We start from the raw sequence: 17,844 nt of genomic DNA, 5'->3' as shown, positions 1-17,844 counted from the left end.
ATTGTTCATTACAAATCTTTACTGGTCTTCATGTTCTAACTATCCCTTCCCTCTTTATGCTTTCTAACACAGCAACCTTACAACGCACACAGCAAATAGCTACCCTTTGGTTGGTAACATTGAAATGGTTGGTAACACTCCGCTGTAAGCGTGGTGTGATGACTTCCTGAAGCTGAAGAAAATTTTTTTGTTATTTCCGTGACCTGCTCAGTATTTGGTTAAGGTTATGAGTGAAGCTCAGAAAAGGAATGCTAACCAAATAACACAAAGTTAAGGGAATAACACAAATGACGGGATTGCCCTCCTACTCCAATATTCTAGGCTGCTAAGTAAAAATTAGTAAGATATAATGGTTAATGAGCTATCAGGTCTACTTCCACCAATCAAGTACTTCCACCCTAGCACAGACTGAAACAATAGCACTCATGAAATCAGGAGGTAATGCAACTGCTAGAAAAAAGGGAGTCAAGTAGAGAGGATGTAGCAAACTCCTTCGTTCTTGGCCCCACAAGGTAATATGTGTTATGTGGGACCACACCTGAAGAGGAACATGGACCAACTGCACAGTATTTTTGAATGAGCAATCAAAACAGAAGGGTGAAGATACTAACAGCAGAAACCATGAGCCGCTATTTATTCCAACATGGTAGACAGAACCTCAGATGGATCTGCTTTGTATCATTATACTAAAGGCCAATTTTATGCAAAGCAGTAAAAAAGCAATCACCTAAAAAACATAATATGAAGGATCACTCTGGCAGCTTTAAAAGTGGCACCTCAGTTTTGCTTGTCACCATGATTGCTTCTGCATTTTGGGCAAACTTAAATATTCATCCAGTTACGTAAATTTTTTTGCATTGAACTAAATAAGTGAAAATCAAGCCTGTTGTCAGTCAGACTGTGATAAATAGTGTTTACAACCAAACAGAATCAAGGCCATACTAGAATGGAAATGTTTTCTTTGGAAGATTGCTGCTTTCCTGTCAGTGGTACACCTCCCCCGGCCTCCTTCTGCTCTTCCTGATTCCTGAACCAGCATTTCTGAGGTGCCAAAGTACTCACATCGTGTTGGCATCCAGTACAAACCTGATGGATGTTTCTCTAGTCTTTCCTTTCCATTTCCTTGCCGAAGGCCAGCTCCTTTAACAAGCCCCTCGAATACTCTCAATGAAGGAACAGCGCGTTCTCCCTCCCACAAGCAGACTCTGCACACCTGCACTTGGCTGACTGCAGATGTGTTCCAGAGCCTTGGATTAGCGAGCATCCACACAACAAATGTGTGTGGAGCATCTGCTAGAGGCTGAGAAGTGGACTTTCCAAGAAAGCCAAGAGTTGACTAGAGATGAGATAGACGGGCTGCATCTGTCCTGGAACTACTGTGGAACTACAAATGGGAAACAAATTAGAAATGAAGCCTAGGAAGTAGACGCTGGGCCTGCTGGGTAGAGAAAACCAGGCTGTCCCTTCTCTCCCAGTCTCTGCAGAGTCACCACAGCCAGTCTCTATTCCAAATGGCACAGGATAGGCGTGGACATCAGCCCCAAGTGAAGCCCGTCCTACAAACAAGGAGTTCTTGAATGGTGTGGCCTTGCTCAACCTAACAAAGTAGGTTAATTGTGTTCCCTTTGTGAGTTGTTGAGCTAAAACTTCATATGGGCCAGTCTTAGCTGTCAATTAAACCAAAAAGATTGTCAAGCAAGGCCCCTCTGGACTACCTGCAACAGACAAGAATAAACTGACCAGCCTTAGGAGTGGAACTAGAAGTTACATGCAAAGGGCAGAGGAGATATCTGACAGGCTCAAGAGGTAGATCAGGATTTTTGTGCAACAACAGCCTCACTCACATGTCGGTACGTCCTGGATGAACTTAGACTCCTGTCTCCAGTCTCCTGAGCCTCTTCATTGAGCTAATTCTTATCACCCTGCTCTAGACCAGTGAAGGACTGGGTCACCTTTCAACCACCTCCCAAGACTAGTAGCTAAGAGAGGAAAACAGAAAACAAAGGAAATGAAGTGAACGTTATTTTTGTGAATCCAGGGTTCAAGGCAAGGTGTGGCCAGTAAGATGCCAGGTGACACATTTACCATGCTGCCACTGTGCTGCTGCTTTTCAGGTGTGACGACTCCCTGGCGAAGCCAAGGAGACAGTTGACTCCCTGGTGAAGTCACACCACTGCCGTCATCCTCCAGTCTGAACTTGGAACCTTCTTCCCACCTTGTAACACACTTCATTTAATCTCTAGAGCACTTACCGCTTACCACTCCCACTGCTGAAGATACATCTACCCGACTGTCCTCTAGCCCGTGTTCTCCAGCGGGTACATTACGCACGCTGCGATGTGCAGTACAGCCAGCTCTGGATACCAGCTAATCATCTGGAATCATGGAGTCAGCATGCCAGTGCCGAAGCTGAGAGCTCGGCTCCAGCTATCGGAAGGAGTCCTCTATAATCCATGCTGTCCCACACAGTCGCTGCTAACCACATGTAGCCATCCTGCACTGGAAATACAGCTGGTGCGACTGAGAAGAAGTCTGCATTTTTAAAATTTATATTTAATTTCAACAAGTTAAATTTGGATAAACACAAATGGCTGGTAGCTACAGCACAAACCAAGCTCTTCCTCCATGCACCGCTTTGCTATCATCAAATTTCACAGCTTCAGTTTGACTGTTAGACCCCTCAGCAAACTAGAAGCTCCCTGTGGGCGAGGAACGTGCTCGTACCCTCCTAAATGTCCCCAGACGTGGTCGTCCGCAATCCTCTGGCTGTTGTTTTTCATAAAAGTCAGTGTTTTTACAATCAGAAACGTCTGCTGTCCCTTAGCTTCAGAGAGCTATCTACCCTCTTGACAACCTCTGAAGCGCACGTTCTTTGTGTTTGGGACCAAAGCACTGCGGCACGCTCCTGCCACCTGGTGGTGACGTATAAAAAGTCATGCAAAGGCTCTCCCTCTGAGGTACTGTGATGTGACCAATAGGCAGGACAGAAAGCGAATGCTTTGGGACTTGGGACAGAATTATCAGTTAACAGAACCACAAATCAGAGAATGAAGTATGTTTCCAGATGAGGAAACTAGAGGGGAGAAATATTTGGTGACTTAGTCAGATATAAAATCAGCCAGGAGTACAGGCATCTCCAGCCATGTGTTACTTCCCCTCTAAATGATAAATATGTCTCTCCTTGGGATGACCAGAGACATTATTGATTAGTAGAGCTGTGCAGAATTAACAATGATCATGATGCAAACAAAGGACCCATTCTTTGTCTTAGGTACTTGTTCACCATGGGCACCAGTCTTTCTGAAGAGGATATCACTTCCGAAGTGATAAAAATCCTGCTAGAGCTGGTTGATAATGGCTTGTTCTTTCAATTTAATTGACTTCAGGTAGCTCTGGCTCTGCGGAAATGGGCTACAATTTCATTTCTGATTCGTGCATCAAATGTGTATTAAGTGTTCCTACTTTATGCTGGGTGTGATGTGGGTACCAGGGATACGATGAGGAGAAGAGCTAATGAGGTTTCTGATGGGGGGAGGGGCTCACAGTGTGCTAGGCTCAGTGCAAACTCTATGCAAGGTAGCAACAAGGACATGGCATATGTGTCAGGGAAGGGAAATGAGCTAAGACTGAAGAAGATGCCCACCTACAGAAGCCAGGTCTGCTACAGTTACTAGTCCTCAGAGGGAGCAGTGTCTCCAGACCCAAACCCCAAACATGGTGGTACCCAGGTAGCCACCTACAGAATGTTAGGTGCTATTGACCAAATAGAAAGCCAGGTAGGAGTGGGCATCAAGCAGAAGAGCTATGTAGGCCATTAGATCTAATTGTCTATGGAAAGTGCACAACTACAATGTCAACTCCTGAGTGTGTGGGGGCATCCCAAAGTGACAGGTCTGAGGTGGGTCAGAACAGAGGCTAGCCTGAGTTGCAGGCCTGGGAAACCCTGTAGACTGGGCTGAGGGAGTGTGAGGATTCCAGTACATCTTGCCACTGTCAGGACTGGTCTCAGGTCTGGCATTAGACAGCTAGCACCAGTGACATCTAGGATAAAGGAACCATCAGGGGCTATGCAGACTATGACCATCATGTTAATTCATTTCCATGTGAGTCTCTTAGGTGTTCATTTATCTCAGGGGTTCTCAACATTCCTAATGCTGTGACCCTTTAATACATTTCCTCGTGTTATGGTGACCACTCCCCAACCATAAAATTATTTTGCTGCTGCGTCATATCTGTAATTTTGCTACTGTTATGAATCATAATGTAAATATCTGATATGCAGCCCCCAAAGGAGTCTCGACCCACAGGCTAAGAACCACTGATTTAGCTTAAAGCTATTGGCTGTGTGGGGGACCAAGGCCCCCCACCTTCAATTTGACTTATTTTTCAAGTGCTTGATCAGCTGTGTTTATTATCAATGATGGTCAAGGTCAAGCCTCCAGGGAGGTCATTGTAATGCTCTTCAAAACAGTTGGGGAAACATCTCAGCCTGGGAAATCCATTCTCTACTATTCAATATAACATAAGCCTGTAAGATCTTAGGGCAAGCTGTGATGTTGGGTCCTTTAACGTGTCTAATCCAGCATCTTCCTGGGAAAAATATTGATTCTTCAAGATAAAAGTTGGTCCATGGCAGAGACAGGTGGAAGACGGAGATTGGCTGATTCATGCTGTCATAACACCCTACTTGCTTGTTGTACTGGGTCTTCCCACCGTAATTTTCCACACTCCAACCCTGACCTGGGACCTTGATCTTGAGGCTCTGAGATGAACTTTGGCCTCGTTGGCAAGGGATCTGTGCCCATGGGGACAGGGCCAGAGTGCAACATTGTGACCCTGTAACAGATAGTTCCAACTTATCAACTCAATTTCCTCAGCTGGCCCTGAGATAATTTTCAAAACTGAAAAGAATAATTATTGCTGGGGTCAAGAATGAAAATGTTGTGCTAGATATTAAATGTTGTCTGAGAGACAGTAAATTTAATGGCTCTGAAGTGGCTTTAGACCTCTGAGAAGATTTTACTTCCTCTGCCTTGGCGGGGACACCAAGTACAGCTCTTCTATTTCTGCTCTGCCTTCAAAGTGTCATAAACAGTTAACTGTGTGAGTCCTTTCCAGACAAAAAAAAAAAAAAAAAAAAAAAAAAAAAAAAAAAAAAAAACCTCCCAGGAGCATCCAAAAATAGCCTCCAGGGGCTTAATGCATATTTCCTCGGGTCCTCTTAATCTCTCCATATGGGTGGCTGTGATTTATTGTGACTGTCACCTGTGGACCTGCAGAGAGAGACAAAGGCAGCCAGGCTGGAAGGCAGAGAGGTAGCAGTGTAGGAAGGTCTCTTGGGAGATGGAACTGTACATCACTTCCATTCCAGATGGGAGTGCAGGGGTGAGAGATGTCACCTCTCCTTCCCCTGGTTTCTCTGCTAGCAAAGGGAGCAAGGAGGGGATGTCATCATCTCCCTAAGGTTCAGCGAGACTCTCAAAGCTTCAACAGATTCTCCCACAAAGCAAACCCTGCCAAAGGCCAAGGACTGTTATGACAAGGCAAGTCTACCCTCATTACTTGCCTCGGTGCATGTCACCCCTGCTGTTTCCTATCTCCAGGCCAAGAGCAAGCACTCTCCTGCCAGTTTTCCAGCCCAGTGGCATGACCTGAGGCTGGCTGTCCATCATAAGCTTGATGCAGAAGGAGGAGGGACAGCCAGGCCCAACTCAGCCACCTGCTGGCTCTTGCCAGCCATGCTTCTGCCTCCTTGTGTTTATCTGAAGCATGGGCAACCACGTCTTAGAACTGAGCTCATCTTCAGGAAAGCAGTCCCTGCCAACAGACCACCAGCCCAGGGACCTCCTGTTGACCCAGCAGGAGGGAGAGGGCAGGAACCTCAGCATCAGTCTCAGTGCCCTGTTTTCCCTCTAAACACTCCTAACAATGCAACATGATTAGTTGCGGCTCAGGCCCCCTGACACCCCTTAACCTGGAAAATCAGGCAGACTTTCCCGACAGCAATCAGCTCCCAGACACATCGAACTGTAATGTGATTACTCCATTTACCAAAATGCAAAGAGAGATACTTGAGGCGTTTCTGATTAGGGCTGACATTATCCCTCTAATGGGGCATGGCATTAATCAAAGCTGTTGCTATGACTATAGCGATGGTGGGGAAATAACTCCAGCTTGATTCTGAGCCTACCCAATGGTGCCACTGAGGAAGAGGTCAGCTTTTGTTAAGGACATGGCACAAGAATCTTTTCTTCCTGCTTGAGAAGAGTACGTTATTGAAATCACACCACCGGCCAGAAAGAGGCCTCTGTGTTCTTTCATGACGTGAGATGCTCTGGTTCCACAGCTCAAGATGACTTGATGGCTTTGTTCTAGGAAGCACTGTGTGTGAGTGAATGGGGGGGGGGTGACCAGGCTGATTTGTGGGGCTGTCAGAGCCTTCTGCTCTCCAGAGCTGTCTCTTAATTGTCGACTGGTCCCTTGAGAATTGTGTGGGGCATGAGAACCTGGGGAGGGAGGAGAAAGATGCTTGGAAAGGCTAGCTTTCCCATGGCATCAACACTCTGGCTTCTGCTGATCTCTCCATTCCAGACCCCAGAAGCATTTGGCAGAGACAAGGCTGTAAGTGCACACCCTACATGAGCAGATAGAAAAACAGGCAGAAATGGGCCTGGCAGACTAAATGAAAAACCTTCTGGCCTCTGCTCTAGGTGGCTGGGAACTCATGACCTGGAAGAGTCGTGGAGGGATCCAATGATGATGCTGGCCATGGCCATTGGAATCCGCTTCTATGTAGCTAGTGACAAATTCTCCATAAACCCAAGACTACCTTTTCTCAGTTGCAACTATGGTCAGAAGAGAAAACTGCGAGGGCATCAATGTAGCACATGTGAACACACACACATACTTGATCACATGTGAGGGAGCACACCATGTCTACAGCCAAGAATTACAATCAAGAAATCTGTTTACTGGGGCTGGGGAAATGACTCAGTTGGTGGAGTGCTGGTGGCACATGTCTAGAACATGAATTAGATCCCCAGAACGCATCTATATTTAAAAGATGAACATATGGCTGAAGCTGTAGTTAAGAACACTAGCTGCGGGGCTGGAGATATGACTCAGAGGTTAAAAGCGCTGGCTGCTCTTCTAGAGAACCTGGGTTCAGTTCCCCAAACCCACATGGCGGCTCACAACTGTCCATAACTCCAGTTCCAGAGGATCTGACACCTTCACACCAATGCACATAAAATAACTTTAAACAAATTATTTAAATAGAACACTTGCTGCTCTCCTGGAGATGTAGTTCAGTTCCCACATCAGGTGCCTCATAACTGCCTGTAACTCCAGCTCTAGGGGCTCTAACACCATCATCCAGCTTCCACAGGCACAGGCCCACACATATGAAGGCATGCTAACACACACACACACATGATTTAAAAAAGAAGGGAGAAGAAGGAGGAGAAGGAGGAGGAGGAGGAGGAGAAGAAGGAGAAGAAGGAGAAGAAGAAGAGATGAACATAATATCTCATGTTTGTAACCCCAGCACTGCAGAGGAGAGAGGTGAATTCCTAGATAAATTGCTCCCTACTTGGTCAGTGAGAGACCACCTAAAAATAAATAAATAAATCAGGTGATGGCACCTGAGAAATGACACCTAAGTTTGACTTCTGACTTACACACACACACACACACACACACACACACACACACACACACACACACGCGCGCGCGCATGTCCAAGTCCTTTGCAGTTTTCTGGGAGCCTTCATTTTTTCCCAACCTTCAGGATGGGAACAATGAAATCTACTCTGCTCACCTCACAAGGGAGTAAGATAAAGCCAATATATCTGTGGGAAAGAGACTTACATAGCCTAGAGCTCAGAAGGATTAAAGCCCTGAAGCCTAGGCCCCAGCATCAGACACTCCAGGTCTGGGAGGTGCCAAGGCTTGGGCAGGGGGACGGTTGTGGGGGGGGGGAGGGGAAGAGGGACCTTTAAAACTTCCAAGGAAAGGCACTGCTCTTCAAGACAAAGCAAGCACCACCTTGGCTGAGCCTTATTTCCAAAATGAACTTGTATTTTTAAGGGGGGTAGGAATTTTTAAAATAAAGGCTTTTGTGAGGATCAAGACTGAGAAAGTATGTAAAAGTACATAGAACCCTACACCTGGGATTCCTAATTAATGTTCAGGTCCCTCATTAGTGGCCACTGTCTCTTCTTTGGGGTGGGGGTAGGGAGACCTAGGGGTAAGACCTGGGACAGAGGACAGCGCCTCACCTCTTAGCCATGTGACTGAGAGCATGGCACAGACACCAAATGACAGCAAACACTTGTAACCTTCTGCATGCTTGATCTCACTTAATTATAGCAACAGCCTGCTGAGGCGGGCAGGGATCATTGTCACCACCCTGTGAAGTGACATCATAGGTGATTCAGGCAGTCAGTGGTGGTGGAGATGGGATTTTAGCCCAAATTTGTCTCATTCCAAAACTGAAGTTCTTTCCACAACCTTCTTGGCTAGAACTGACCTGAGTCAATTTTGTTATTCACTATGTAGATGGCAGAGGTCATCAGGCCATAAGTCTCTGTGTGCTATAATGAAAGCAGGTGTCACAGAGAATTCTGCCATGCAGGCTCTCATTTATTAACTAAGCAGGTACAAAAATAGGCATGTGGCTTACCCTGAGAGCTCAGACACATTCCCTCTCATTGTCCTTTTAGAGCCCTGCCAGAGCTTTGCATGAAAGCTTTGCTCAGGGCATAGGTGACATTTTTTCTCCCTTCCTTTCTTCCCCCAGCCCCGCCCTCCACACCAGGATCCAGCTAACTTTGTCATATGGTGGGGGGGGGGGGTGATATCTCTGGTCATCAGCCAGATAAACACGGGATCCACTGGCGTCATGAGCTCTCAGTACTATTCCACTTAGCAAACACAGGAAGGCCAGGCAGACAGCTACCAGAGCATTCCAGCCTGAGCTGACAGAGGCTTTGCTCAGTGGCTGGGGGGTGAGAAGGGTGGAGAAGTGGGGGACTGGATCATTTATAGAGTTCACTCAATATGAGATACCCCGGTTCAGATTCCCTGAAGCCTTCACAAAATGCCATGCACTACCAGCAATGGGTTCTTACAGAGTTCTGAAGCCTGGAATCTGAAACAAAGTTGTCCCCTCTGGAGATTCTGAGACAGGTTCCTTCCCTCTCCCCTGGCTTCTGGCAGATGTCAGCAATCTTTGGTATTACCTCTTGTGGCCATGTTCCAGTGTCCATCAGTACTATCACATGTTTTGTTTTGTTTTGTGTGTGTGTGTGTGTGTGTGTGTGTGTGTGTGTATCTTTTCCTCTTCTATAAGGTCACCATTATACTGCATTTAGGGAATGTCCTAACCCAAGATGACCTTAACTTAGTTAATTATATATTTGAGATGCTGTTGTCTAATACTTACAGTCTAGGGATCTGAGTGGACATAAGAGTTAAGGGGCACTATTCACCTCAATGCAGGTGCTTATAGCATACCAACTGCTGAGGAGAAAGGAGACAAAGAAAAGAAATGACCACAGTAGATTAGCATGTCTTTAATCCCAGTGGTCCAGAGGCAGATGCAAGTGGATCTCTATGAATTTGAGGCCCTATGTAGTGAATTCCAGGCAAGGCAAGGCTATGTAGTGACACCCTGTCTCAAGAAAGAAAGAAAGAAAGAAAGAAAGAAAGAAAGAAAGAAAGAAAGAAAGAAAGAAAGAAAGGAGGGAGGGAGGGAGGGAGNATGCCTGGAAGAAGGAAAGCAAGGAGTGTGGGGGTATAATCATGAAATCACAGCAGCTGGCAGCAGGATCAGGAATTAAAGGCCAAACAGTGAGTTCAAGGCCGGTCTAAGTTACAAGAGGAAAGGAGGGAGGGGGAGGGAAGGAAGGAGAGAGGGAAAGAGAAAGAAAGAAAGAAAGAAAGAAAGAAGGAAGGAAGGAAGGAAGGAAGGAAAGAAAGAAAGAAAGAAAGAAAGAAAGAAAGAAAGAAAGAAAGAAAGAAAGAAAGGAAAAGAAAAACACCACAAAGAATGACTGTTGGGTTACTTGGCAACATCAGGGAAACAGGCAGGTGGTAACTCTACTGGAGGAGTAGCACATGGTGGCTGATGCAGGATAGGTAAGACAGCTCATCTCAACACACACAACCTTCGGTTGGAGTAGCAGAGACAGTGGATTGGCAAGTAAGTTCAAGGGTTTGGTTGCACAGGCAGAGGGTGGGTTCTTCAAGGCAAGAGGTATGAGGTAGACAGCTGGTGATAGATAAAGTGGAAACAAGGATAGAGTATGAAGTGTCTTCCTGACAGTCTGAGAAGGCTGGAATCCATCTGTAGGATCACGAGGAGCCACTGACAGCCTTTGAGCAGGGGAGGGACGTAGTGACATTTGCACTTAGGACACTTACAATGAGGAGAGATTGGAAAGATTTATGAAGAGGGAAAAGTTAAGGGCCAGGAATGATCAGGACCTGGTATGTTCCAGGGACCCTGGGAATGAGAAGGGAACCGATTTAAGATTTATTCAGATGAAGGAATCAACCTAGTTTTTGATAGATGAAAACTCGTGTGAAAAGAGAGCTAGTGATGGCATACAAGGTGTTCTCTTTGGGATTTGTTCATTGCCCTTCTTTGGCTACCAGGAAATGGAGAGGTCGGAGTCCTAGGAAACATTTGAAGAAGCATTAGAAGAGAAACCCATGGTCGAAGAACCAAGAGAGGACCACAGTAGTGTGAGAGGAGCCTGGGTTTACATTTGGAGCTTTAAGCAAAGAGCCCCTGGAAACCAGCTGTAATGAGAACTAGCATACTAGTTAGGTGACAGCCAGAGAGGGCTGCCTGAGGAGGATGACCCCTGAGGTGTTTGACAATTAGAAAAGGATGCATGCTGTGTGAGACCAAGACCAAAGGACTCTGCCTGCTGTGGGAGACTTGCTCAAGCTATGGCATCCCCAAGATCAGTGGGCCCAGGACCATTGTTGCAATTGTTTTATCTATTCAGTTAGCTGTGATGACCAACCATTTAAATTTGTCCAGGACTGGTCCAGTTTTAAATCTGAGAGATCCTAGCATCCTCTTCTGCCTGGGAAAGCCAGTCACTCACTCCGGTTCAGATACTGTCTGTCCATCTGCTATGCCCCCAGAGTTGAGCTGGGGGCATAGAGAGTAAGACTGCACAGAGCAGGCTCTAACACAGCCCACAGCCTAGAAGGGGGGAATGTGGATCACCAGCTCTTAAATCCTAGGGAGTGGAGCTGGGGATTTAGCTCAGTAGCAGGGTGCTAGACTACCCTGTGTGAAGATCTGGACTCAGTGTTGGGAAGATTAATAAAACCTGTGGAGTGATTAAGTTGGGATTGCTTACTGGCAAGTGAAAGGAAGACGGTTTGGTTGGGACTTAGGCTAGGGTTTAGAAGTGCATAAGACTGGGGTTCGCAGTCGTAAGAATATGTGGGTAGGATAAATATTAATTTCTATTATCAAACTTGGAGGAGCTGAGCACTATAGTGTGTGTGTTGTGTGTGTGTGTGTGTGTGTGTGTGTGTGTGTGTGTGTGTGTGTGTGTGTAATTAAAGCAGGTTTTTGTGGTTTTGTGTGTGTGGTTTTTGTTTTGTTTTGTTGTTTGTTTGTTTTTTGTTTTCTGTTTTTTCAAGACAAGGTTTCTCTGTGTAGTCCTGGTTGTTGTTCTGGAACTCACGCTGCATACCAAGCTGGTCTTGAACTCACAGAGGTCCGACTGCATCTGCTTCCTGAGTGCTGGGATTAAAAGTGTGCACCATCACTGCCTGGCTTAAAGCAGTTTCGTAAGAACTACCTTAAGTTTCTTCAGTTAACAGGAGAAATTACTTTTCTTATAAGGCTGTAGATAGGCAGGACCTAAAAATATATAGAGGTAAGAGGGGAGATGTTCACTGATGATAAAATATGCTTAATTTCAGATACTATCAGAGGGGATTCAGTTACAGCTCAGAAGTGAAAGCCCCCATCAATCTACACCCTTATCCCTCTTATCAGTCCACACCCTTATCCCTCCTGTTAATCCATACCATTATCCCCTTACCCTGTCAATCAACACCCTCAATCCCCCACTCGCATCAGTGCACACCCTTAGCCCCCACCCTCTGCCATGTAAATTTCCAAAGTTGTAAAGCACTGCCCTATCTAATGTCTTAATGCTAGAGGAATTTGTTCTCTCACAGCTGTGAAGAGCAGAAGTACCACACAGAGGTGTCCTCAGGGCTCCAGGGGAGAGGCTGTTCCTGGCCTCTTTCAGCTTCAAGAGGCAGTTGGCATAGATTGATGCTCTTTGATTGTCTAATTCTACCTCCTGCCTGTCTCCTCACAGCCTTCTTGCCCGAGTTTCTTCATGTATGAACCCCTGTCTCATCTCTCCCTCTTTTATTCTTATGGACATCTGTTACAGGGTGTGGTGCTGCATGTCTGTAATCCCAGCACTTGGGAGGCTGAGGCAAGAGACCATGAGTCTGAGGCCAGTCTGAACTACATGGTGAGATCAAGTCTCAAAACTAAAAAAAGACCTTTGTCATTGGGCCCACCCAGATAATCCAAAATGATCTCACCTCAAAATCCTTCAAGTAAGCACACACTGCAAAGACTTTATTTTTCCCCCAAATAAGGTCACATCCATAGTTCCTAAGGGCTAGGACTCAGGCATAGGTTCTGGGAGCCTCAATTTGACCCACCACACGTCAAGTATAATTTGAGCCCATTTTCCCTTCCTGTGTGTTACAAAGGGCAAGGAGAGCCACCTAATCTTATGAGCAGAAAAACCAACGGTAAGAACTCCAGATGCTCCTGAGGGTGGTGGTGCACGCCTTTAATCCCAGCACTTGGGAGGCAGAGGTAGGCAGATCTCTGTGAGTTCAAGGCCAGCCTGGTCTCCAGAGTGAGTGCCAGGATAGGCTCCAAAGCTACACAGAGAAACCCTGTCTCTGTCTAAAAAACAAAAAACAAAAACAAAAAATAACCAAAAAAAAAAAAAAAAGAACTCCAGATGCAGCTGTCTAGTCGAAGCACTGTGTAAGTGCACTGGGCTAAGGGGCACGACAATGAGATATCCAGCACCGAAGCCACTGTCAGAAAATGGCATTTCAAAAGGTGCTCCCTAAGAAAATGAGAAGGGAAGAAGAGGAAGGATGCAGAGGTCATGAGGGAGCAGAAAGGTTGAATTAGGGAAGGAATAGAAGGAAGGATATGTGATAGGTAGGGTTTTAGTTTGGGGGGTAGGGGAAGATGGGAGGGAGAAGGCAACTGGGATTGTCATGTAAAACAATCTTGTTTCTAATTTAAATAAAAAAAGTGATAAAAAAAAAAGGTGCTCCCCTGCTTCCTCAGCAGTGCCTGCTTAAGAGGTCTCACTTTTTTACTGATTTGAACAAAGGTACTAATAGCCCTAGGACATCCTGGCTGTTGATATTCATCACCAGATGTTAGTGGGTTGCTATTGCTGCGATGAACACCATGACCAAGGTAACTTGGGGAGGAAAGGGTTTATTTGACTTACACTTCCTCATCACTGTTCCTCACTGAAGGAAATCATGGCTTGAACTCAAACAGGACTGGAACTTGGAGGCAGGAGGTGATGAAGAGGCCACAGAGAGGTGCTGATGCTTGCTCAGCCTGCTTTCTTAGAGAACCCAGGACCACCAGCCCCGGAATGACCACACCCACATTGGGCTTGGCTCTCTCCTATCAATCAGAATTAAGAAAATGCCCTACATGGACTGGAGAGATGGCTCAACCATTAAAAGCTAGACTCACAACCAAAAATATAAGAAAATGCCCTCCAAGCTTGCCTATAGCCTGATCTTATGGATGCATTTTCTCAATTGAGGTTCCTTCCTCTCAGATGACTTTGGCTTGTGTGAAGCTGACATAAAACTAGCCAGCATGCCAGCGCACGCCTTTAATCCCAGCACTCAGGAGGCAGAGGCAGGCTTATCTCTGTGAGTTCCAGTCCAGCCTGGTCTCCAGAGCGAGTGCCAGGATAGGCTCCAAAGCTACACAGAGAAACCCTGTCTTGAAAAACCAAGCAAAACAACCAAAAAATAAAAAAAAAAAAACTAGCCAGCACACCAGGACTATCTTTAATGGTAGTTAATAAGAGGACAAAGTCCCAGCTAATCACAAACACATTCAGGATCCTGTAAAACCCATAACACCTCAGGAGAGATGGAAAAGGAACTAGTTATTTCTATGGGAAAGTAGTAGCATGAAGAATAGTTAAAGGGAGAACATATCTAGGTGTGTTTCCTGGGCCTGGGTGTGAACACATCGGTCCCACGGCCCTAAGCAGCAAAGCCTCATCCCTTTTTTGCCAGGATGGAACTGTGAAGCTAGACTGAGGCCTGCTCCCATAGCTACTGCCCCATCCCTAAAGCTATACTACCCCCGTCCATAAGGTTTCTCGTGATTGCTGTTTGAAGCACTGTTGTCTTCTGTTCTGTACAGTAGCACTCAAATTCCAGGCTGTCCTTGAAAACCCTATGTGGTTGAAGAAGACTTTGAACTCCTGATCCTCCTCCTTCCACCTCCCTAGTGCTGGGATCACACATGTGCACAGGGTTGAGGGGTCACCCCCTCTGCTGATACCAAAGTCCCTTAGATATGTCCAATCCCCAAAGCCCTTCCCTTTCTGCCATTTTATTGACTCCTGACAATGATGCCCCAAGATAAGCCCATTTTACAGAACAGGAAGTTGAGTTCCAGCACAATTCAGGTTTTGCTTAGAAGGAGTCGGGTTGGTTTGGGGGGCTAGTGTCTTCCTGTGTTTCTGGGAACTGACAGGCTGGGCAGTTATCAAAAGCCCCTCAGCCCAAATCGCAGGTGTGTCGTTTAACCCACCAGTGACATTTTTCTCTGTAAATAAAAAGGAATAACAATTATCTTCCCTGTGATGTCACCATGGAATAACCAATAAAAATGATTAAAAAGCAATCGGCAACAATTGAAATCAAACATATAATAAGAGAGTAAATAGCTGTGTTCTATTGTCCATGGGAACTTAGATATAATATAAAAATAAAAAAATAAAAAGATCAATCCCTGGGTGTCTGCCTGAGTTTGCAGGAGTCATTAGTGAGATGGAAAGAGAGTACATTTTCTTGATGGTTTTATTAATAAGGAAAAATGTAGATGTGTGCTGGATGTCAAAAACTGAGATTGTTTTCCAGTAGCATATGGCAAATTAATCATTAAGGCTCTCTCATGGCTCAGACACACTTAATATGTTCTCTGCGGTGTGTGTACAGAAAACCTGCACAATTCCATTACAGTGACTATTAAATGATTCATCAGGGCCACTTCCCCAATAGACTAAGAATCTACTGCTTATTCATGCTTCCCTCTTGGTAAGCTTTATTATCTCAACTGTGTTTGCCAGTGGCTAATTAGAGGTGATGGTACCAGCTAATTGCTGGAAATTTTCAGAACGGTGCAGAGTATTTATTTTGAGGTGGGGAGAGAGGATGGCATATTTCAGTTCCTTCTTTGGCAGCAGAAAGGAAGGGAGTGTGATCATAACAATACATGACTGTGAGTCCTGAAGAGGCTGGTAGCGTTTAAGCATGCCACGTGACTGACTCTTGGTCTGGGTCTTCAGATAAGATGCAAAGATTGCTTTTGATACCCTAGGGGATGCAGGCCACAGCTGGGCTCAAGCTCTGTGGCTATAAATTCTAGAAGCTTAAGTCTGGCCTTGAGAACCTTTTCCTGGGCTGAAGAGACGGGTCAATTGGTAAAGTGCTTGCTGTATAACCACAGGACCTACATTAAAAAAAAAAAAAAAAAGTGGGCATGGTGGTATGCACTTGTAATCCCACCCCCCACCCCCCGGAAGATGGAGACAGATACATCTCTGAGACCTGCTGGCTAATTTTGTGCCCCAGGCCAAATGAGAGACCCTGTCTCAAAAACAAAGGTGGTTGATGTCCAGAGGAATGATGCCTGAGGTTGGATGCCGGCTTACACACACACACATGCATTACTGAGCCACATACACATGTGTACATACAAGCACAAAAGAGAAGCTTTTCCCTCATAACCCTTAACCTGAGAAAGACATGGACGTGACAAACAAAACCAGGGTCACCAGACATGTCAGAGGCAGAGGTAACAAGAGTAGGTTAGTTCCAGGTGATGAGAAAAGGTACAAAGTGATAGACAAGGGCAGCAAGAGCTCCTCTGTGGGAAACAATGAGATCCAGAGAAGCAATCCTTCGGAATCCATGCTGGCAGCCCCTAGAAGTCTGGGAAGCTGTAGGGAGCAAGTATAACATTATATGAGTGAGAATTCAGGACATGAGCATGGCCAGGGCAAGGTCTCCAATTCCTCACACCCATGGGAATGACAGGGTGTTCCCCAGGTCAGGCTCAGCAGAATGTCAGGGCCTTCCTCAGATGGGAGGAAGGATGTTGTCAATGTGTACAGAAAGTATCAATCGGAGCTTCCTCCTCAAGTGACTGTAGCCTGAAAGTAGAGAGACCCCACCACCACCACCACCACCACAATTAGCTAGCATACATCCCCAAAACTATATGTAATAAACTCCTTTGTCGAGTCTCCATCAGAGTAGATGGCCTATCTGATCCCAGCTTCTATGTATGTGTGACTATTGTTTCCTCATTCCCCATCACCCAGGCAGTTCAATCCCTAAACCATGTAGATAATGACAGGGTGGGGCAAGATACAGCCTCATTTCCAGAGAGAAAAGAGAAAGAATAAAGACTGAATCTCAAAAGCAGATCGAGCATACCCTGGAAGAGAGACGGTGCTGAGTTTGGGGGTAGTTCTCTCAGAGATAGATGGAGAGCTCCCATTCATCATGAAGCTACACTGACACCACTGTCATCCTTCACTATCTGCTTGGAGTCAAGAGTGTCCAATGCACTCAACATCCATGCCCCTCCCAAGTGTGCCTTACTTCCTTTAGTGGAAGACAGGAAAGAGAAAATGGCTGTCTAACAGCTGGCTTTTGCCATGCAAATTCTTCTAGCAATTAAAAGCACTCAAACCAGATCTAATGTATAAAGTCAAGTCGACACTCTTTCCCTGTTCCTGCCACTACTCTGCTCAGAAGTAGTGGGGGATATAGGCTGGTGGCAGCCCTCACTTCTGCTTTGCCAAGACTGGGCCTGATTGACAGCCTCGACAGTGTGTTCTGAAGCCCATGCTATATTCAGCCTCATTTTCACTGCTGCTCTCAGCCTGTGATGGAGCTCAAAATCGACTTGGGGTCCTCAGATGGTAGACTCTGGGTGCATGGTTTATATCTCTCTCTCTCTCTCTCTCTCTCTCTCTCTCTCTCTCTCTCTCTCTCTCTCTGTCTGTCTGTGGGTGTGGGTGTGTGTCTTCCTTGATCTTCCTCTCCTCTACCCCTCCCTCTCTCTCTCCCTCCATCTTCCAACCACACCCACACACACATACGCACATACGCACACATAGGTTTCTCTGGTGTCAGTAGAGAGAATCTATAGAATGCTGTCTCCTACAGAGCTCTCTACCGGAAACCACTTGAGAGTAGGGCAGGCCCCTCTTTATGTTGTCCCTTACCTGTTCAGAGGGGAGAATGGAGTAAGAGCCTAACATCAACTTTAGTCATATCTTGTTTAGTTTTGAATTAGAAGTGTTCAGACTAGGTCTTCTTGATTGAGTATCTAATCTACATGTCAAATATTTTACATTTTGCTTTATTAAACATGTCTCATTTCATGTCTCACAAGGAAGTATGTATACATAGCTCCATTTTGCAGATGAGGACAGTAAAGCCTGAGGAGATTGTGCAGCTTTCCAAAACCACATGACTACT

This window comes from Cricetulus griseus, chromosome 2 (genome assembly GCF_003668045.3).
Source record: "Cricetulus griseus strain 17A/GY chromosome 2, alternate assembly CriGri-PICRH-1.0, whole genome shotgun sequence".
NCBI classification, from domain to species: domain Eukaryota; kingdom Metazoa; phylum Chordata; class Mammalia; order Rodentia; family Cricetidae; genus Cricetulus; species Cricetulus griseus.
The sequence above is the reverse complement of the archived record's forward strand: the minus strand, read 5'-3'. Positions refer to the sequence as shown.